This window comes from Danio rerio, chromosome 14 (assembly GCF_049306965.1).
Source record: "Danio rerio strain Tuebingen ecotype United States chromosome 14, GRCz12tu, whole genome shotgun sequence".
Lineage (NCBI taxonomy): Eukaryota > Metazoa > Chordata > Actinopteri > Cypriniformes > Danionidae > Danio > Danio rerio.
In genome coordinates this window covers 27,289,007-27,313,675 of record NC_133189.1, presented here as the reverse complement: position 1 = coordinate 27,313,675, position 24,669 = coordinate 27,289,007, and the positions used below count along the sequence as shown (strand labels likewise).

Here is a 24,669-nt window from a genome sequence, read left to right as displayed (position 1 = left end):
CTCACACACACACACATGCTTTCTCATTTTGACTGATTACACTTGCAGCACCTGAGGATTGTCAGAGACTGATTACACACACTATTTAAACAGCACACTCACTCTTTCCCATTGCCAAGTCTTGTTCATTTGTAAAGTGACATTTCAAAGTGTTTTCCTAGTCTTGGTTTTCCCTGTTTTGACCCTAGTCTTGTTTATACTTTTGTTTCTGTTTGCCGCCTGCCTTCCGACATCTCGCCTGTGTTCATTCTACTCTTCTGAACTGCCTTTATACATCTGTTTGCACCTGTTGTTGACTATTGCTTGCCTGACTCTGAATAAACCTGCAAGTGGATCCAAACTTCAGTTGTCTGTGTCACTCCCCGAGTTACAGGTGTAATATGTGCCTTTTAAAGTATATGTGGTCACAATACTGTTTCTCTGCAAAATTTTGCAGACAAAACCCAATCATTCCAACAGAAATTTGAACAGATAGATATTTTGCAAGAGCAAAAAAGTTCAACACATCAAATTTAAGGTAAGTATGTTTGAAATGACTGTTAATTAATATCGAACCTATACTGTAAAATATTTTAAAAAATCAACGTTATATTTCTTTTATAACATTTATAAACTGGTCATACTTTTATAAAGGCATGTTTGGCCATTAACTTCTGAATGCATAACAATAGAAACACTTGAGGAGATTTCTCTGCATGAAAGACTCACGAATAGCAAATTAACCTGCTGCTGCTTTTTTAAATATGGTAGAATATTAAACATGAAAGAAATGTGTCAAGATGATTGACAGGGCATGCAAAGGCCATTCAATGAGGAAGTACTTTGTCCCCAAGCTAGAACATGCTACAGCTATACTCTCAAATGTATGTGCATTATTTTCTCACAAAAAAGTAGATTTTTTTAGGACGCAGAAGTAGTCAAATTGGCACACGGCACAGGTATGAGAAATCAAAGAATGAATAGCTATGGCAATAAATGAAAACTTATTAAGAAACAATACAATGAATGAATGACAGAATGAAATAGGAACTATAGGCCAGCAAATTAACAGTGTGCCTGAAATTGTATACTTCCATTATAAATGTGAAAAGAGTATTATGTCTAAAATATTAGATTTTGAAAAACAGAAAGTGAGAATTACCTACAATAGATTACCTGCTACTTACACTGAGGTTCTGAAGTGTGCATTCAATGGATACTCATCTTCTGCGACGTAAAGACGCAGACAACAGAGGTGAGGATCCATGTGCCGTTCTTTTAATAAGTCAGACAGGCAATGGTCAAAACAGGAGAAAAATGGAAGCATAAATGAAATTCAAAATACGTGATCAGAATAGAGGCAAAAGGTCAGGCTAGGCTGCAAAGAATCAAAATGGTAAAACAAAGCAAAGCGATCGAAACACCGCAAGACAAACAACGAAAAGCGCTTAGTAATGTTACACGGGCTAAAACAAGACTCAGCAGCTCAGTATGTGTGTGTATTTGCTGTTTATATGGTCCATGTAATTAGTCTTGAGCAGCTTGAGTAGGTGAGTGTGTGAGTGTGTGAGTGTGTGGTGCCTGATGGGAGTTGTAGTTCCAACGCAATCTCACGGCAATTCGAAAGTTTTTGATTTAGTGGCTAATTCATATGAATTCATACGATCTAATTCGTACAATATAGTACAATTTGCTCATCACCCAATGATGGTTGGGGTTAGAGGTGAGGTTGGGTGCCACGCCTCTTTTTTAAAATCGTACATTTTCGTACGACTGAACTCGTACGAATTAGCCACTAAACTGACAAATGTAAAATACTTACATTTCCTCGTGAGACCAGGCTGGTAGTACATATGGTGGCAGAACTGTAGTTGGAGTGAAAGTGAATGTTCTCCAGCTATCTATAAGGGTTAGATTGCTAGTGATTCTGACATCCACTAGGTAATCCCATGAGACTATAAGAAATGACCTATGAATGGGTGTGATGAAACACCCATACAGGCATGTGAGAATAGCAACATAGTGGATTTAGTTTGTTCAAATTCAATTCATGCTAGTTATGTGTATGCTAATATACTTTAACACACGTGATGTGTTATTTTTTCAGATGAATCACAAGAGTCTTTTAAATGAGATTAAATAATACAACAGACAATATAAAATACTACTACCAAAATTCTTCTTCTAAAAAAAATCACACTTCAGGTCATGATTTTGTGACATAATACCATATGATCTTGTTAGAACTGTGATTGGAGGATGTATTCATTCTTGTTGAGCAGATGAAGTGCTTAGTTGAACTTATGGCATGTGTAATTTATTAACTTGATCCTCACATCTGCTACTCTTGGCCCCAGCATGTTGTAGGTCAGTGGATAAACACATGGATCAGCTCTAGCCCATCAGTCATGGCTTGTTGGCCTAGTGTGGTAATGGTTCAGTTTGAGAATCTGTGGTTTCTATAGAAATGACTCAGTTTCACCCTCAAAAAAACTGTACAATTACATTTCAAAAAGGTGAAAGCAACTATAACACATTATTCTCTGCCAGATAGCCACATTAAAGTGTAAGTAAATCAAAATGCTAGGTTAAAAATGAACAATGTTTGCTTCGTCTACAATGAAATTTTAAGCTTTACAAATACGTCACAGAGAGAGATAGAAATCTAAAAACATTGCAGATTTACTTATAAACAAGGAAAATGTTAAATAGAGTGAAGGAGACATTTTAGAATGAGAGATCTTGATCCTCCTACAGGATTTTTTTTGACAAAGCAAGAGAAAAAATCCTCAGTACAAAAAGAGCACAGGTGAGGAGTAACAGGCCATAATGCAAAAAAAGTGAGATATAAATAGAAACATATATACAGTGCATTAGTGTGACCCACAGTTTTTAATGGTGTTAGTAAAGTAAGTATATCCACAAATATAACACAAATAGGTAACGCTTTCTTTTACAACCCGCAAAGTACCGCGTAAGTACAGTGAAATTACAGTGTACTTTTCTGTACGTACTGTGTAAGTATAATGAACGTGTGTGTAGGTATAAGGGAACAAACCGTAATGCTAGGGTAAAAAGGGGGTAAAAACCAGATGTTCATCACGAAAATTACCGCGTAAGTACAGTGAAATAACGGTGTACTTTTCTGTACCTATAGTGTAAGTATAAATAACGTTTACGTAAGTATAAGGGAACAAACTAATGCTTGGGTAATAAGGGGGTAACAACCAGATATTCAGCATGAAAGGTACCACGTAAGTACAGTGAAATAACGGTGTACTTTTCTTTAAATTGCAAAAGAACAAACCATAATGTTTAGGGGGGAGTAACAATAAAGAAGTATATTAAGTTTACGATGTACATTTCTTCAAGTATTGTAAACATATAAAGAATTATGCAAGGATGGTGACAATCTATTGCTATCTGCAAATGTACTGTACATGCAACTGCGTGAGTACATTAGTACTCTTATTCAGTGCTTGGGTTTTTTATGGGGTGTTTAATGAATAAAAGGTTTACAACCTGTGAAATTATGAACCCTTATTGTATACTGTATGTATTTTAAATCTGCAATTCAATATAAAATATATTTCCATACACTACTTACCTTATGTTCACTCGTCGATCTCACCAAAGCCATCAATGTCTCCATAACTCACAATCAACAAATAACTTTGCATGACATAGGCCTACCGTCAGGATTCAATACAGATTAAAACAGGCTCGCATCTTTACTGCTGTTGCACAGGGGGGCTAACTGTTGCATTTCAGTAAATGTATAGCTGATGCTTTATAGAAAAATCTAGTAATTTGGTCTTCAATCAATAAAAACTGCTGCTGTAGTTTACTCTGTTCTTAGTGTTCAAGTATACACTAGTATGTTAAAGTTCAGCTTCTTCCCTCTTTGTTCCCTGTAGTTAAAGGGTAAATACAGTATTTGTTCCCTCCTTGTTCCCTGTACTTACAGGGTAAATACAACATTTGAGGGTTGTAAATTAAAGTGAAGCTTTGTTCCTCCCTTGTTCCCTGTACTTACAGGGTAAATACCACATTTTAGGGTTGTAAATTAAAGTGAAGCATTGTTCCTCCCTTGTTCCCTGTACTTACAGGGTAAATACCACATTTGAGGGTTGTAAATTAAAGTGAAGCTTTGTTCCTCCCTTGTTACCTCCTTGTTACCTGTACTTACAGGGTAAATACCACATTTGAGGGTTGTAAATTAAAGTGAAGCTTTGTTCCTCCCTTGTTACCTCCTTGTTACCTGTACTTACAGGGTAAATACCACATTTGAGGGTTGTAAATTAAAGTGAAGCTTTGTTCCTCTCTTGTTACATGTAGTTAAAGGGTAAATACAACATTTGTTCCCCCCTTGTTCCCTTTAGTTTACAATGTAAAATCTTGAAGGCAGTGAAATAAATATACAAACACACAATATATTTCTTCTTTACTTTGTAACCTTTATTTTAATAAATAAGCATTTTAAAAGACTTCATATTAATCAAACATTGTCTTGTCTATCATTGCCTATACTCATTCATTTTCTCTTCGGCTTTGTCCTTTTGTTAATCTGGGGTCGCCACAGTGGAATAAACCACCATCTTATCCAGCATATGTTTTACGCAGTGGATGCCCTTCCAGCTGCAACCCATCATTGGGAAACATCCATACACACCCACTCACACACATTCACTACGGACAATTTAGTCTACCCAATTCACCTGTACCGCATGTCTTTGGACTGTGAGGGAAACCGGAGCACCCGGAGGAAACCCACGCAAACGCAGGGAGAACTCCATGCAGAAACCTTCTTGATGTGAGGAAACAGCACTACCGACTGTGCCACCGTGTTGCCACCCAGCTGCAACCCATCACTGGGAAACACATTACACACTCATTCACACACATACACTACGGACAATTTTAGCTTACCCAATGTCACCACATATTTTTGGACTTGTGGGAGCACCCGGAGGAAACCCACGCTAACATGGGGAGAACATGCAAACTCCACACAGAAATGCCAACTGACCCAGCCGAGGCTCGAACCAGCGACCTTCTTGCTGTGAGGCGATTGTGCTACCCACTGCGCCTGCCTATACTCAAACAGCAAAACAACACATTATTTCCTTCCCCCTTTTTTCTAACATCTCTTGCTTGGCTTCCTCTTCTGCTCTTCTCAGCTTCCACTGAGGACTCTGATGGTGAGTGGCTGATGAAATCCCATGGGTCTTGCTGCTCTGCATTTATATAAAATATATGAACAGACAGAAAGGCTTTTAGTAAGCTACAGACATGTTTATTTTCCTGTTTAATGTGTGTGTAGTGGTTGTCCAACAATTTCACACACTAAACATTTACAGATACCATACAGACACTATACATTACTATCAAACAAAAGTACTATCATCAGATCATATGGGAGATTGTGATCATTTATAGTGATAATAATTAAAGGGCAGAGGGGAAAAGGCTTAAATATATGTGCAGGCAGTATAGACTTTGAAGTAAAGATTATTTGCAGTTCAGTGTACATATTTAAATTCTGTGTCACTCATTAAATGGTAAGTAAATGTAACGTTTGGGTTAACTACCCCTAAGGTTAGTTTTTGATTAAAGTACATGTCTTAACCCATCATTAGTCCTAAATAAAGTGAAAGATAACATAATATGGTTGATGTACTGTTATGGACCCTTTTTACATTTCAGCGCAGTGAATGGGAAACTACAACACATTTTTTTACAATCTTCTTTGCTCAAATAAAATGAAAAAACTTTACGATGGTGTTGTCTCGACAATTAGAAAAATAAAAAAAATAGTGTGAAACTGATAACGCCAGCAAGAAGAGAGAATAGCTTCTAATTTACTTATGACCATAGACACTGTTTGAAACACCTCGCACATGTAATCATATTATATAATGCATACGTAAATACAAATAAATGTTATTTTATAAAAAAAAATCATATAAACAAACTCAAGGATTTTAGATCCTGATGATCGTTAAACGCGTCATAACAGTGTTGTGAAAAGGGTGTAATTGTTAAAAATAGGTAAAAACATCAGATATAAACAAAAACCTAAACAAACACTTCTATGTACATAACGTCATAAAAATACTTGTTTTATTTACCTCGCGCTGCCGTCCTTGTACTGCTGTGAACAGGAAATTCTGGGAATGGAGGACGGAGAGTTGAATCGATTCGTCTTCAACAAACCGATCAGTGTGACATCAAACATCGCGAGAACAACAGACAGCTCTGTGTGCATTTGAATCCATCTCGCGATATTGTATCACTTCAGGTACGCGCCTACTGATTCGTTGATTCAAACGAGTTGTGAATCAAGAAGCCTCTAAAGATCCGAATCAAACTGCAGCAGCACGCCACGAGGTTTTGCCAGACTTTTGGGACGTTTGGAATTGCTCCGTCTTGTCACCATGTAACACATGTGAGTAAATCGTTGTCAGTAAATAAGGCTATTGTTACGATTAGAAATTGTGCATTAACCAGATTATATTTATTTTGTTTCATTTGTTTTTAGCGTAACATTAACGTTAGTTCATGGCCGAAACTAAATGGCCAGCAGCGAATATTTACCAATGTTTACTGTCGTTTACTTTGCACATCTTAGAGATGTTGCCAAAGTTCCTATGGATTTAGTTTCTTCATGTCATTCCAGAAAGACTGGATGATGAGCAGGTCAGATCTCTGTGGCTGTTGTCATACTGACTGTGCAGACGATTTTCTCCCTTTATACGTTATTTAAAGCAAAGTTAATGACAAAATTAATGTTTGGAAATGTAAATTGATATTTTCTGTAGCATGCCAGTTTAATATATCAATACCCCCCCACCCAATTACTAGTAACGTTTGTCTAGGACTTTAGCACAGTAGCCTACTATATAAGCCTTTTCCCCTCTGCGCTTTAATTATTATCACTATAAATGATCACAATCTCCCATATGATCTGATGATAGTACTTTTGTTTGATAGTAATGTATAGTGTCTGTATGGTATCTGTAAATGTTTAGTGTGTGAAATTGTTGGACAACCACTACACACACATTAAACAGCAAAATAAACATGTCTATAGCTTACTAAAAGCCTTTCTGTCTGTTCATATATTTTATATAAATGCAGAGCAGCAAGACCCATGGGATTTCATCAGCCACTCACCATCAGAGTCCTCAGTGGAAGCTGAGAAGAGCAGAAGAGGAAGCCAAGCAAGAGATGCCAGAAAAAAAGGGGGAAGGAAATAATGTGTTATTTTGCTGTTTGAGTATAGGCAGGCGCAGTGGGTAGCACAATCGCCTCACAGCAAGAAGGTCGCTGGTTCGAGCCTCGGCTGGGTCAGTTGGCATTTCTGTGTGGAGTTTGCATGTTCTCCCCATGTTAGCGTGGGTTTCCCCCGGGTGCTCCCACAAGTCCAAAAATATGTGGTGACATTGGGTAAGCTAAAATTGTCCGTAGTGTATGTGTGTGAATGAGTGTGTAATGATGTTTCCCAGTGATGGGTTGCAGCTGGGTGGCAACACGGTGGCACAGTAGGTAGTGCTGTTTCCTCACATCAAGAAGGTTTCTGCATGGAGTTCTCCCTGCGTTTGCGTGGGTTTCCTCCGGGTGCTCCGGTTTCCCTCACAGTCCAAAGACATGCGGTACAGGTGAATTGGGTTGACTAAATTGTCCGTAGTGAATGTGTGTGAGTGGGTGTGTATGGATGTTTCCCAGAGATGGGTTGCAGCTGGAAGGGCATCCACTGCGTAAAACATATGCTGGATAAGATGGTGGTTTATTCCACTGTGGCGACCCCAGATTAACAAAAGGACAAAGCCGAAGAGAAAATGAATGAGTATAGGCAATGATAGACAAGACAATGTTTGATTAATATGAAGTCTTTTAAAATGCTTATTTATTAAAATAAAGGTTACAAAGTAAAGAAGAAATATATTGTGTGTTTGTATATTTATTTCACTGCCTTCAAGATTTTACATTGTAAACTAAAGGGAACAAGGGGGGAACAAATGTTGTATTTACCCTTTAACTACATGTAACAAGAGAGGAACAAAGCTTCACTTTAATTTACAACCCTCAAATGTGGTATTTACCCTGTAAGTACAGGTAACAAGGAGGTAACAAGGGAGGAACAAAGCTTCACTTTAATTTACAACCCTCAAATGTGGTATTTACCCTGTAAGTACAGGGAACAAGGGAGGAACAATGCTTCACTTTAATTTACAACCCTCAAATGTGGTATTTACCCTGTAAGTACAGGGAACAAGGGAGGAACAAAGCTTCACTTTAATTTACAACACTGTTAGACATTTCAAAGGGTTTTTACAGTAACTTACTGGCAACACTGTTGCCAGTAAGTTACTGTATTTTAGATTTACAGTATACAACTGTAAATCCGTTTACAGCATGTTACTGTAGTGTCTGAAAATGGTTAACTACTGTAAAAACCTAAGTTAACAGTTAGCTACTGTAAACCTTTTAATTTTGTCCTAAATATTTTATAATATAATTTTATTAATATTATTTTAATACTATAGACCTAAAAAAGACACAATTACAAAATATTAACAAAATAAACACTCTTTATTTAAAACATTGGAGATGCTTAAAACAAGCTTAAAAATGTGTAAAAACATTACATTTCAATCATTCAAAATATTTTATTTTAAGAAAAAAAAACATTGAAAATGACAAAGCACATTAACATACATGTACAAAACTAATTTAAGTGTCTGACCTGCATATTGTTGAGAAAAAAAAAACCCAATTGTACTAAGTACTACTGACATTAAACCAGACACAATTACAAAATATTCCATTCTTTAAAACATTAATAATGCTTAAAGCATTTAAGGAAAATGTGTGAAAATTACATTAAGCAATAAAATCAACACATTAAAAATAAATAAATCACACAAAGCACTAGAACATACATGTACAATAAAAATTTAAACTTCTGAATTGCATATTGTTGGAAAAATAAATATTTGTAACTATTAGCCAACTCAGAAACAACCCAACTTTAAAATATTACTGATTCTGGTGTCAAATGCTCAACAAGGTCTGAATTCACATGTTCAAATGCAATTCATCTTTATTTCTATTGCACTTTTACAATGTAGATCAATGATGTCAAAGCAGCTTAACATAGAAGTTCTTGTAAATTGAAGCTGCTTCAGTCCAGTTTTCAGAATTGAAGCAGTAAATGTCACTGCTGAAAGTCCAAACACTGAAGAGCAAATCCACCGATCCACCAATCGTAGCCAAGTGATCCAGTGGCGACAGTGGCATGGAACAAACTTCACCAACTGACGAAAGTGTAGAATAAAATCCCTTGAGAGATACCAGGCTCAGTTGGGCACGACCAGTTCTCCTCTAGCCAAACTTGTGCAAGGCCGCAGTCTAGGCACCAGAGGCTTGAAAGTTCACCAGCGGGTGGTCAGGCTGGCCCATTGGATCAATGCGGAAACTCATTGATCACGTGTGTCTTTTAGGATTCACTCCTCCATGACCACCACAGCATCTGGTCAGGATTTGGCCCAGTCCAGGATTATGAAGAACTCTGGATAAGGACAAACAGACTAACATAAGCATAGAAGAAGCTTGTTTAAAAAAAATAAATCATATACTGGTTAATTATTTTGAAGCATGGCAGCTAGGTTGGGGTAGTTTTCAGCTGGTACTGAGCAACTGGCTCCTGCTCATAACCTGCTCACTACCATGTTTAAAAGATAACTAACCAGAATGTCCTGTTTATTTTTTCCCCTAACAAGGTTTTACAAAAACATTGTAGCATTTGTGATGGGTTGATTCACTGCAGGACAGATTAGACTATTTGTTTTATGTATTCCTAATAAACTAAAACTGACTGAATACTGATAAAACTATTGAGAGTGTCTCACCTAATCCAAGTTCTCAGTTAGCTGGTGAAAGAAGGATAACTCACTGTTGTTCATGGTTGTCATTCTCTTCAGTACTTCTCCTGCTATCTTCTGGCTCACTCTGGTTGTTGCTGTGCATTTTGTTTCATCCTCTGGAATTATTTATACAAAAAATTTTATTATTTTATTTATTACAAAATATTTAGGCAACATGAAATGGGGAAAAAGACATTTAATACATAGACAAATGCATGTATCCCAATACTAATTATTGTATTTTGAAATGTCTGACCCATGACAGACCTCAATCTGCTCAAAAATATTATAAACAAAGATGAAAAAAAAAAAACCTACTAAATGGTTTAATAAAAAAGGGAAAACAATTTTTTTATTTAGCTAGCAACTAAACATGTGACACATTTTGTATTAAAGTAACGTTAATATATTGAGAAACAAATAGATGTACAGTACTTACTGTTGTATGAGGTCCAGTTTGCACAGGCAAGCTCCCAGTATTCTATATTGAGACCATAAAAAAGCCAAAAATACAGGTAAGAATACCATGCTACAATCCACAACCTCCACACAACTTTTTTTATTTGTTTACCTTGGTTGCTTACTGGTCTTGCTTATTTTTTAAGCATAAGGCTGTGCTGATCAAGATGTTCCTCTGAAATGCTGTTTGTTTCTTCAGACAAAACCTGCTGCTGTGCCAGTGCCATATCTAAACAGAAAAAAATATAATGGTAACAATTATGTTAAACCAAATGTCAAGAGTTGTGATAAAAAAATAATTAGCAAACAATAAATAGCAAAAAGGTGGTTATTAGCATAATGCATAGAGGTAAAATTGGTTTTATATTAGCAGATTCAGACTTCCCCCTTAATAATTTAATTTCATAAAAGTATTATTTGCAAACTCTAAATAGCGAAACCATTTTAGCAGCTAATGACTATCAAAGTACAACATGCTCACGGTCAAATAAACAGTGTTAATGTTGATTTCAAGTCATACTGGCATGCTAATTCTGATCGAATATTCAAAGTAACATGGTAAACAGTATAGAGTCTTCTAAATGAACGAATGTGCGAATATAAAACCAACTTTACCTCTATGCATATTGTAGATTTACGTTAGCGTTCTTATAGGTTACGTCGCGATGTTATTTTCTCAAGCTAACGTTATAAGTTACTCTAAACCAGAGAAAAATAAGTTCACAACATCTAATATATATAGTATAAATCAATATAAGTTAAACGTTGCACGTTAAAATGAGTTTGAGTCCAATTCAGTATAAACTTAGCTCAGTTTAGCTAACAGTTAACATTACCATTTTAAGATCGCTTCAGCTAATGTTGCCGAGCAAACAAATGCTAATAGAGGTGCTCAAATCAATGTCGAGTGTTGTCAGCACAGACAGACGCGCTTTTACCTGGATTATTTGTTGGTCTTTCATTCATATTCTTCTGGGGGAAAACACTCTCTGCCGGACCGTTGTCTCGTGCTAAGTGTCCTCCAAAACTGTCTGCATACCTCTGGTTCCCTCCTAAACCAAAACCCGCTGCAACACCGGTTCCTATGTAAATAAATAAAAAGATATGACGAGAACAATGGCTAATAGTCATAAACAGTCTTATTTAAAGTAATAGTAGTGTTAATGTAATAAATTAAATAAAGGTAACATCTTAATAGATGATATATTTCTCAAATGGGCGAAATAACGCCAAGCCAGAGAAAATAATAATAGCCAACTTTATACTTTACTTTGTTCTATTCTCGTCCACAAAACATTCTGTAAAATGAAACACTGCCTCAGCTTACCAGAGTAAAGTTTGTTAAATCCAGTATGTTCTTCAGGCACACTAATAAATTGTCCTCCAGAATTGCTCCAGGGTCCTCAGGCAAAATGTGGTGCAGAGTAGTCGAATCGCCGCAAGGTGGCGTTGAAGCAGTTGTGGAAAATACAGTATAATACACGAATTTTTACAAATACAGTACATCGCTGTATATGTTGTTCGACGTCACACTAAATTCCCATAATGCAACGGTAAATACAGTTATTTACCGTAAAAGGAATTTGCAGTATTACACTGGGTGAAATACAGTAAATAACTGTGTAATTTACAGAAATGTCTAACAGTGTAGCGCATGTATTTGGACTGCAATGGAAACCAGAGTGCCCAGAGGAAACCCATGGGAACACGAAGAGTACATGTAAACTCCACACAGAAATGCCAACTGACCCAACTGAGGCTGGAGTTGTTTAATTAACAAATACTAATAATTTGACACTTACATTCAGTTTTGCTACTGACTTACCTTCATACTGCATTCATCTAAGTGTTATGATAATCCGCGATCTAGCAGCTGCAAACATGTAAATATTGATAACGAATTACAAATCTCTCATTATATGGACTACATATCCTGTCATGCATTGGTCACACACACATGTTCTGAGTTTTCATTGATTACATATTCACACAGCTGGGAGCTGCACAAAGGATTATAAGGACTATTTAAACATCACACACATGCATCAGTGCTGATTCTTATTTTACTGTTTGTGATATTATGATGTTTTCCTTGCTTTGCCGTGTTAAGACCCTTGCTTTTTTGTATTGTTTATTCCTGTCTACTGCCTGCCTTTTAACCATCCGCCTGTTAAATGACCATGACGCTGGATTTCTTGTATACATCTTTTTGCCCCTGTGATCGTTGCTTGCCTGACCATTCTCCTAACAAACCTGCATTTGGATCCTCAATTCCAGTGTCAGCATGCATCTCATTACACTAAGATGATTCTGATTTTCTTTCAGGTCGCTAGTGTGAATTAGCATGTGCTAGCATGTTTCTAATATCAATGAAGTTGTTGCTTACATGTTTCTACAACAAATTTACTTGTGGATAGCATAATGTAAGATTGAATGACCATGTTGCCTTCCTGTTGTAGGCTTTGCTCAAATAGATTAAAGTCTGAAGGCCTTGACCTGGGCAGTTGTAGGTTAAATACTCATTTACCGTTTGAAAGTTTTGATCTCTTTAATGAAAGACCGGGTTTTTTCATAGATATCATTTTCGTTATGAAAACTATAAGAAAGAAGTTACTATATAATAAAAACTATGATTAAAAACAGATACAAGACAGAACATCAGATTACTTTAAAGGTCTGAGCCAAGTTTGATGGTTGTAGCTTGAAAACTCTTTAAGAGTGAATGCATTTAGAAATGTAGATTTTCTAACAGGTGCCAAGAGAATAAATCTCTTTATCTCTGCAAATTTGCCACTAACACAATGATCATTAACTACTTAGCTGTTTTTGGCACACATACTGTAACTTGCCAATTGCCAAATTTGCAAGCTCTAATCTGATGGGCCAGATTGTTACATACATTTCTTTCAGTCTATTTTTACAAGTCACACTAACAAGGTCCTGTACTACAACTACAAGCACTCATGCAAATGACTGTTTCCCCCCAAAAGCCTCTGCTTCTTGTTTTTAGCATAATGTTTACTTACATACGCTGCAAGCATTCATATTTCAGTCAAAAACTCAACAGATAAAGGGACTGTATCTGGGTCAGTTACTGCACCGTTTGTATGTGTGTGCGTGGACAAGTGCACGAAGCAGAAGAGAAACCGGAATGGAGACAGAATGTAAGGAGATAAAAGTAAGAGACGATGAAAAGAGAGCAAGTTGAGTGTTTATTGATCTACTCTCCTCATCAAGCGTATGCCTCAGTAAAGATGTCGCGGTGTCCGGCTCATATGGCACACTGCGGTACTACCTGAACACCGAGACCTTTAAGTGCTGACAGCTACGAAATCAGGCCCCATTCACACATGCATTGTGTCTATTGTCAGAACACTTTCTCTGACTATTAACCCTGAAGGAGTTCACAATGCTGGTATACTAAAAAGTGTGATTAGTAAGGGAGCTCCATCCAGAGCAATCCACCTTTCCTGTCTTCTAGATTCATACCATCGAGCTCAGCCAGCAGTGTACAGTGCATGTGACCTGATATTACACAGTAGCCAGTCTTTAAATGCGGATTAATATTTATTCATTCATTTTCTTTTCATCTTAGTCTCTTTTTTCATCAGGAGTCCCCACAGCGGAATGAACCGCCAACTTATCCAGCATATATCTTACCCAGCGAGTGCCTTTCTAGCTGCAACCCATTACTGGGAAACAACCAGACACTTGCATTCACACACATACACTATGGAAAATTTAGCTTTTACAATTCACCAGAAGCGCATGTCTTTGGACTGTGAGGAAAACGGAGCACCTGGAGAAAACCCACGTGAACATGGGGAGAACATGCAAACTCCAGACAGAAATTCCAACTGACCCAGCCAGAGCTTGAACCAGCGACCTTCTTGCTGTGAGGCGATGGTGCTATCCACCGTGCAGCTGCAGATTAATATGACTTTAAAGATAGAAAGAACTGGACAGAAAAAGCAAGTCAGAACTTGGACTTCTTACCAAATCTACCAATGGGAAGTGATCCTAAAAAGGGTAATAAAATAGATAATAAATAGTCAAATTAATATTTCCCTTGCATATTTCCACAGGTCAAACAGTATAAATTATTTTGTCACTGGCAAGTGATTTAGTTTTATTCTTGCATCTTCAGTGATTTTTAACCTTTTGACCCCAAGGTCACACATTTTCCTCAACATTATAAGGTCTGTGACTTGCCTTTGTGATTTAAGAATTAATTATTTTAACAAGATTCTTACTCTCAGTTTTTACCTGATAAAATATATTAGAAGTGGGCATGTTCATTATACTTTATGTATTCAAAATAATATGCCTTCATTATAATTACTAGAATTTTTTCAAGTTTGCCAGTTCTTCAAAAACATTGAAATCTTGGTTCTTCAAATGAAAAATAAAGAATGATTAATCCCTTCTTTTTTGTTTGTCTATCTTTATTGTAGCACAGTACTAGTCAACCAGCTCACCATTGACATTTTTTTTTTACTTTTTTTAATTGACAAGCAGTATACCCATTATTACCACCCATGGTTATAACAGATATATATTAACAAAATAAATCCAGAATACAACATCAAAAAGTAGTTTTTCTTTAGAAAATGCAAAATAAATGGTGCTGAATAACCTGCTGAAGAGCCAAACTAATCTCTGAAAAATAAATTACTGTTTTATTAATTCAAATGAGCAAAATCACACAAAGAAACAAATCAAAACTTATTAATTTCCTATTAATGACTTATTATTTTCTTTAAAGCTTTATTTAGGGCTTTTATGTCATAAATTTAATGTGGGGAAAGGGGCGAAGACTCAAATGCAGTGACAAAAATGTGGGTTTATAATTAAATAAAACAAAAAGACAACAAAAACTACCTCAAGGGGGAAAACATTAACAAAACAAATAAACAAACTAACTTGACTGGGCTGGCAGGGAAAGGCAGGGCTGGACAAGGCTGGACAAGACTGGACAAGACGAAATACGACAACAAACTGGCACAGGACATCAGACAAGAGGGAGCTATAAGCAGAAAGAATTAACAAACAAACAAGAGAACTAAATAAACTAATAATGGGTTAACAAGGAGGGTGGGACTAGACAATAGACAGGAGTGCACATGACACAAAGAACAACACAAGCCATGTGTTCACGTAAAACAGGACTAGAACATGCAGCCAATGAGGGAACTCATTGATTGAGAGTTCACATGAAACGCAACAAAGTAAAACAGAACAAGGACCATGAGAGCGTGCATCCTGAGGATGCCCAGACCTCTTGTGCCTGCATCAAGCGGAGGCACACACGGCCTGAGCATGGTCAAGACGGTGCACGTACAAAAACAATATAGACAGATAAGAACAGAATAAGAGTGCTTAAACTGAGAAACCTCGAGCCGAGCACAACATACAAGACAGTACAGGACTAGTGTCTGGACTCCTTTATAAGCATCAATTGATGTGATTAATCTAATATGTTTTAATATTTCTTAAATGCAAATAAATCAGTTGCAATGTTTGAAGCCAACTTTTTGCCATTATTGCAGTCATAACATTGTATAATAATGGTTTAGTGAATAAAACCTGTAATATGATTGCTCAAGAAACAACACATGGTGTGCTGCTTGCCAAGTTTAGCTATAAAAAGATTCCAGATGGAAGTTTGGATAAAACCAAAGTTATGTGCACTTATTTTAGTGACGAACTGTCCTTCCACCGAAGTTTGAAGTACCATCTTTGGGCCAGACATATTTTTACAGATGTTAGCAAAGATGCCAGTGCAGAGACAGCATCAACCTGCCATGCACGTCAAAGAACACCTGATGAGTGCATCGGTGCACGCCTATCACCAAAAAAGCAACAACTGCAAGGCAAATTCATCCCATCCCTAAATGGATATTCACATGCAGGTACAGCAGAGCCATTAACATTGTTCAGGACAGTTACCATTGAGGCAAACTATTGATACAATAATACATGATCTGTACAATAGTGAAAAAGCTAAAAAAAGTAAGTCAGTTGGCAGAGGGCACTTTCACTGCACTTATTGGAAACCACTGAACATCAATAAGTGACCAAAACTACCTTGGAGAAAACTGCACAGCTAATCGATGACAGCTGACATCTATACTCATTCACTTTAGACAAGTTAAACATAATAAATAAGATGGTAATTGATGCATTGGTAGAGACGTGAAGACAGGGGTTATTCTAAATGCAGTTTTATTAGGAGAATAGTGAGACAGATAGGGGTTGAAAACCAGCATGCTCTGCCACAAAGGCAAATCTAAAGTGTAATCCAGAAATAAAAGCTCTTATAAACAGGAAGGCCAAAACAAAGAAAGAAGAATTTGCAATTCAGTAACAGCTAAACAAGACTCAGAGATAGATGTGTGAAAGAACTTAAAGTGCAAGTAATTAATGATATCCTTCAGCTGTGTGTGTAATCAGAGTGAACTTGAAACTGGTGTGTGCATGCAGGGTATACTGGGATATGTAGTTCAGATGAGTGTTACAGGTAGTGATCTCCAGTAGCCTGCAAGGGCAACACAGCCGGCGCTGTTGTTATCACAAGGAACTGTTTTCTTTAACAAGATTGTCTTGCATTTTTTTTTTTATTTTAATACTGGACATTTGCAGTTAAATCATATAAATTTGTAAAAATTTTTGATTGTTAGATTAATCAAAGACCATGATTTTTTTTAATCGACAGCCCTAAAGTTAATTCATCAGCATGTTAAAAAGTGCTATTTGTTAGTAATTCCACTATTGCTGTATGTCATGGAGGAATTTTTCAGTCAGACAGAACAACTGCACTTGATGTCTGACAGTGGAAGACTAAAAGAGTACCTCTAATCCCAGCATACCAAAAAGAGACACCGACTTGCCACAGAAGAGATTTGAAACAATTCTCTGGATCTCTTCTTCTATTCACTCACAACAGGTTCAATGCCAGGTGGTCTCTAATGGTACTTCTGTTATATCCACAAGTACCTTAAACGAGTGGAAAAAGAGTAAAAGTCAGCTATGCGTAGCGCCATTTGTGCGCTGCTGGGGTTATGGGAGTATAAAAGAGAATGACACCTTTAAACCTTGATGGAATCATCTGGCAGCTCTTACATTTGATGCCTCATGCTTTAGTCGAATCACTCCCTCATGAGCACTGCCATTTACCAAGCACAGAAATCAAGTGAGGTTCATGACAGACACTACTTCTACCATCAGTGTTGAGTTTGAGTTGGTGTAGAGAGTGCCCAGTTCTCTAACAACTGTCTTGCTATTAAATAGAAGGACAGAGGTCAAAATGAAACTGGATAAGACCTTACAAGAGGAGCAATGTTGTGGTTCCAACCCAACTGCATGCTGACAGAAAACCACTGAGCTGTAGATTTCTTTCTGAGAAATGTAACGAGAAACTGGATGTTCAAGCTCTTTCTCAATATGCGTTCTTGCTTGCACTTCACATCATCAATGGTTGTACTGTTCCATTTCAAAGTTCACATTTAACCAAGTACAAATCACTAGGAGTTCTTGCTTCTACACCTATGTTGAAAATGCCTAAAATTTTTTCTTCTATAATCTTAAAATGGCTATAAATGTTCATTAAAGGGACAGTTAACCAAAAATAAATAAATAAATAAATAAAATAAATAAAAAATAAAAATAAATAAATAAAATAAAATGCTGTCATTTCCTGTTTGAGTTTCGTTGTAACATAAATGAAGATATTTTAAAGCATACTGGAAACTGGTGACCACTAACTTCTAAAATTTAGAAGCGCGCACACACACACACACACACACACACACACACACACACACACACACACACACAAACACACACACACACACACACACACACACACACACACACACACACACACGCATGCATGCACGCGCACACACATGCAGGTTAATTCTTGTGATTTATGAGGATTGTCCATAGGCATAACGTAATTCTACAGTAAAAACTGCTTATTTTAGCATATAGCCTTACTCGCTACCCCTAACCAAACCCTGTGGCAAATTTTGAATGTGAAAACCCTGTAAAGTATAAATTTATTAAAAGATTTAAATTATGAGGACACAATGCATGTCCTCATAAATCACATTAACTTTGTAATGCCAAAGTCATTATACAAATTGGCGATAAGTGAACTGGAATGCAACCTATATAAGCACCACATTCATACTCGCATTAGCCAGTTCCGATTCCTTGTTTCTGTTAGTGGTGCAGAGCGAGGTTTCGTGAAATACTAAAATGTCGAATCAAATGTGTTGAGGCTACGGAATGTTTTGAAACCCATCTCTGTCAACTCCATTTCGACAACAAGAGGTTGTTTTCAGGTTATTGCTCTGAAACAACTTCAACAACCGTTAGGCCAACTGAGTAATCATAACTTACATTGTGGATACAAGATATCATGTGATTTAGTGGAGCGGTTAGGGTTTCTGACTGGCATGCAGACATGTTGCCTCAAATCCCAGGCATTTTTTTTTTTGTAACATTGGTCTAACAACTGAATTAAATATGTTGTTTTGGTCATAAAAAAATTAACACATCAAATCTGGTATTCGAACTTGGGATGCTCAAAGAGCTATTTATTTATGGTTAAGAAATGCATTATGGTCCATGATCAATATGGTCTGCTCAAGTGACTCCTGATGTTAAACATTCAACTCTACAGTTTAACAAAGTGACTTTAATTGACATGTTAGTAGTCTGAAATGATATAATGTTTAAGAAATAATATAGTAATAAATATGTAAAATAACAGAAAATATACTGGCAGTTTGTTACACAGTTTTTGTACTGTAATATACAACATTAAGCTACACAATTTATCACTTTAAGCTATTAAAATGTTGATAAAAGTCACTTAAAAAAAAGTGGTCACATGACCTGGGTGATCAGATCTTTCATCCGATCACTATGGAAACTGTTGGGACAGTTTCGAGATTCTGAAGTGCAGATGTTTTGAAACACTACTCCAAACTATGGTTCAGGACCTCAACATTATCAAAATGTTAATTAACCTAAAATATAATGTTTAAAAGATCAGATTCTAAAGCTATTTTCCCACCCTTTGTAAAATGTATTTCTCTGCAATCTGAAAATAAAAGATTTTATTAACAATTTCTTTTAGTGTATAACAAAGAATCATCAATTTGATCCCTAACCATGTTATAGGCCAACTGAAACATGCCATTAGCTGCAGATCACAACACAATTTTATGACCAGTCTCAAATCAAAGCAATCCCTTAAAATTGACTCTATGCAAGCAGAACTGTTCTTGTGTAAGCTATTAATGACAAATGTCAGCAAAACGTCCAATGACTGTAATGTATCCGATGAAAGCGCCTGCAGTAAAAACTTGCTATGATTAATTTTCAAGTGCCTTGTGGTTAGAACCGAACTGCAATGAAAAATAACACCTTAAAATGACTGCAGGACAAGGATCTAGGAAAACAGACTGACGATTATGCAACATCAAGGCCTCGCCATGCAGGAACAGCCCTCTGGTGTCTTACCAACGGGCACAGAAGCTTAACTAGCTTAATCTTGATATCGCCTGGCGGGTAAGCATATTGCAAGTAGCAGCATAAAAGAAGCTGAAAGTTTATCTGAGGTGCCAACACAGCTGCAGTGTTAATAACAACCCTGAGATGAGCGGAAGCGATCATATGCTCACCTACACCTGACTTTAACACAGTAAAAGCAACTTACAGACAAACAGATGGAGAAAGACAAAGAGGGGAATCTCTGCAACACGTAGAGAGCAGTACAAAATGGTAGGCATTTAGTATTAAACAACAATAACTGTACATTTTATGAAATATCCCGTGTATTGGGATCTGGACTGGCTCTGGACTACATTGGCAAATCAAGTACCACTATTCAAAAATACATCTATAAAGTCAGTTAAAACTGTTTTGTGCCAAAAGGAAGCCCTGTGTTAACAGTTTCCAGAAGGGGCGATGAGTTCTCTGGGCTCGGAGGCATCTGGGATAGATGTGCTGATATCTTTTATAGATGAATGTGGATTCTTGATGCGGTGCAGCCTGAGAGATCAGAGATCATGATGGTTCAGCTTATGCTTATGCCCTTGTCCATTGCACACTGAAATTCTTCCTGATTCATTGAATCTTTTAGTTATGTTATGCAGTGTTGGAGGTGAAATATCCAAATGTCTTCCTATCTTTCTGTGAGGAGCATTGGTTTTAAACATTTGAATAATTTCCTCAAGTATTTGTTGGCAAACTGGCGATCGTTGACTTGTCTTTGCTCCTAAAGAACTAGACCTTTCTTGGATGCTGCTTTTGTATCAAATCTCAATTACAATCACCAGTTAACATCACCTGTTTCAAATCACATCATTATTTAACTAATTGCTTTTTTTAATGTGTTGCAGCTCGGAAAGACAGGAAATGATGTATATTTACAAATACATTTAAATTGACCAGACAAGGCATTAACTTTTTTTGTGTTTGTATTGTCTTTAATGAAATACAAGTTAAAGTAAATTTCCAGTCACTACTTTCTTTTTTATTTGCTCTTTCCACTCTGTCCCAACTTTTTCTCATTTGCGGTCGTAAAATAAAGTTACCTGAGAGACAGCGAGAGAGAAAGAGACAAAGAACAGAAAGTAGGGCCCAAAGAGAGCCAGATAGCAGGTGAGCTAGAGAAGAAAGATTTTAGAGCAGAAAAGGCCAAAGTAGGATAAGAGCAGAGCAGGAAAGATACAGAGCTACAATCTTATTGTAAGCAATCTTATTGCTTGTTTCTTGACCACAGCTCAAATATTGAGACATTTAAACTGACAAAAAACTAAATAAATAAATAAAATAAAACAACCTCAAAATCCAACACATTTTACCAGGCCCTGATTTTTATGAGCACTTTTACCTTTGGAATCTGTATGGACCTTCTTGGGGAAAAAATACATGGTTTGCAATAAAAAACAAAAAAACAAATCATATGATAATGTATATATTTTCAAACCTATAGGTACAACGCGATATCATAGCATTGCCTAGGCCCAATTCTTGTGCTAGATGTGCATATCACAGTCAAGGCCTAACGAACCATTCTAGAGGACCATGTGTACCCAAAGGTTCAAACATTTTATCCAAAAAGTGGTGCTGTGTATTAGGATGATAATGAACCAATACACACAAGACTGGTGACTGAGTGGTTTGGTGAACATGAAAGCTGAACACCTCCCATGGCCCGCACAGTCACTAGATCTAAATATTATTGAGACACTTTTTAGTTTTTTTAGAGGAGTGAGTCAGGTGGAAATTCCTCCACCAGATTCATGTAGTGGCCTGGCCACTATTCTACAGGAAGAATGGCTCAGAATTTCTCTGGCCACTGTGTAAGACTTGTATCTGTCATTCCCATTATGAACTGATGCTATGTACTATTTAGTCATGCCTTGAGGAGAATACTGTATGTTAATGTACATATCCCCCACTTTATCTCCTCAACTTTGGTTTCTTGTTTTGCTGGTTTTGTGGGTTGGTATTTTCCTCATGCTTGACAACGCTTTTCGCTGGGTCTACAGAGAAATAACTGTTGATCTGGGAAAATAGCTTTAACCCTGCTTCTCCAGCACACTGGTGCGCAGCCTTTTATGCAAACAAATGTGATTACACTGCCTTTGTTGCAAAGCAATGCATGTGTTACAGACCAGTTTCTCTATACAGTATGTTAGTACCTTTCATTCTACTGTCTCCTATAATTAAATTGGAGCCCTTTAAATATGGCCTCCATATACCGTAATCAATGTTAAATAAGCAAGAACAACAGAATCACATCTGTTCAATCAACATGTTTAAATGCTAAATCAAATACTAATTAAAACAAACAATTATTATTCAAAAACATTCACAAATGTCATATGGATTCATTAATTAACTGTTGATTACTGGAAACAGATTTCATCTAATCTGAAACAGGCTTTGACTAATTTGCCACATGAACCATGCATTTGCTCAGTCTTATTTCTATCTTGGAGGAATGTTCTTTATACAATACAAGCTCAGTCTACATGTTTGCGACAAGCTGTTGTTCATGGCAGAAAACAAAATTTCACCCTGAGTTTGTAAAAACAAGCAATAATCGTGTTTACAGTTATGCACTTACAGTGGAAGCCTGTGTTTTAGTCAGCAGGGCATGAGGTCTCTGGTTATCATTAGCTTCAGTGCTTCTACATTGTTGCCTGCAGTGGAACAGACCATACGTTTCTAATACTGCAAGATCTCAACAGTCTAATCTCCAACAATTGCTTTAGCTGTTAATTAAATGTTTTCAGTTGGGCGAGGAGACAGATGGATGGAAATGATAGTGTTTTTTAAGGAAAAGGGTAATGTACTGATTAATAGGTACAGTTTGAGCTGTGATCATTATTATTTAAACACCACTAGGCCTTAAAAACCAAACCACTACAATATTTAACACCGCATTCCACAGGGCAAAGGCTCATGGATCATGTATTATCCAGTGTATAAGGTCAACATGTGCTTGCAATAAAAAAAAAAACGAAGTCGGCGCTAGTGGTGTAGTGGTTAGTGCGTCGACACATGCACTCTGGCACTCGCGGCGACTCGGGTTTGATTCTGCATCGCGGTCCTATGCCGATCCTTCCCCTCTCTCTGCTCCCCATGCTTTCCTGTCAATTATCTATACTGTCCTATCAAAAATAAAGGTAAAAAAATAATTAAAAAAATAAAAAAAATAAATAAAAAAAACCTCGAAAAAATAATTATATAAAAAAATCTAAATACTCACACGTGTGTGTGTGTGTGTGTAACACGGTGGCTTTTTTTGTTTTTTTATATATGCCAATATGGCTCGAACCAATCTTCGATTAATGTTTGTTTAAAAGCCACAATCTTATCCTTTTGACAACAACTCTAGCATGAGTTTCAGTCCAGGCTAGTCAAGCAGTCAACAATAAAATCCAGCTGAAAGTGTGGTAATGTTTACTGTTGTTGAACATAATCCACTCATACTATTTCTGGTCATTAGGCATTCAAGCAATATAGCTGAAAATAGTAATTGTTAGAAAATTCCAAAGGTCACCATTCTGCCCTACACTGATCAGACACAAACCAGATGGTAGTACCTATTCTGTCTACCCCATAAATAAGACTTGCCTCTTTTGACTAACCCGATAGGGACAAAACAATAGCCCAAAACACTTTCTAAAACCGCTTGCCACAGATTCAAGTGTCTTATATAGTTGGAATTCATGGATCAAGATCCAGCCAACACACTGGCAAAATTTTCATGTATTTTGCAAACTTTTGTGAACTAGTTCTTAGTACAAAAAAGTTAAAGTTCAAGGTAACATTGCAAGCTCAACAACTTTGGCCACATTGTGGTGCTATAAAGTAAGAAAACATAATGTGTCAAACCAAGTAACTGTTAGTCAGATCAAATTAAAATTTGGCATGCAGTGTCTTTGTCTATGGTCTATGAGGTCTATGAAGAAATTGCAGTCTCTCAAAAAACATGGCTGCCATAAGAAAAATTATTGTTAACACCTATTAGACAAGATTATAATTGCTGATCAGAACATATCTCAGTGTGCATGTCTAACTTATTGTGCCAGAGGTCTTTGAGAAATTTAAAAGAACTTAGGGACTAGATGACTCTACCAAAGACCATAGAATAAACAAGACATGTCACTTGTATAATTTTGGATAGGGAAAAGTGTAAAGGTCAATAGGGTGAATTAAGCTCGTCTACTAGTACAGGAGCCAATTATTGATCAATATAGACTGATGGAGAAGCTTGCACCAGACGTCTTCTATTACGACAGATTGGTGGTCAACAAACACACTGGAATCTCATTGAATACTTGCTTCACAGACATGAGAAATATATCCAGATAAAGCTTGAAATCTCTACTTTTAAATGAACCATGTGCATTTAAAAACAAAAAAAATTTGGTTTGTAATCTGTATAAAAAGAATGCGAGGTACAGTCCATCCTGTCAAGCGCACATCACATAACAGCAATTACTCAAACGCTCAGAGACTTGTAAATAGAGTAACTTCATTTCTGGAGGAGACTTGCCATCAAGACCAAGTTGTGAATTACTTCAGAATGATAATGTGTAGAATGGCCTTAAATAAGGTTGAAGTCATGCACATGCACATTATAGCTCGGTCAACCTGCAAATATGCATATTTTATTTAATTTGGACATTTGGAAATGAAACTTATGAGACATCTGATATATATCCGCACCAGACTCGCACCTGATCGTCACTTTAATAATTCTAATTCT

At 36.7% G+C, this 24,669-nt stretch overlaps 1 protein-coding gene across 2 annotated transcripts in view; it reads right to left on the bottom strand.

Moving 5' to 3' along the window:
• Nucleotides 1–24,669, bottom strand: part of atp7a (ATPase copper transporting alpha) — an 813,847-nt gene that overhangs the window by 186,947 nt on the left and 602,231 nt on the right. The window lies entirely within an intron of this gene.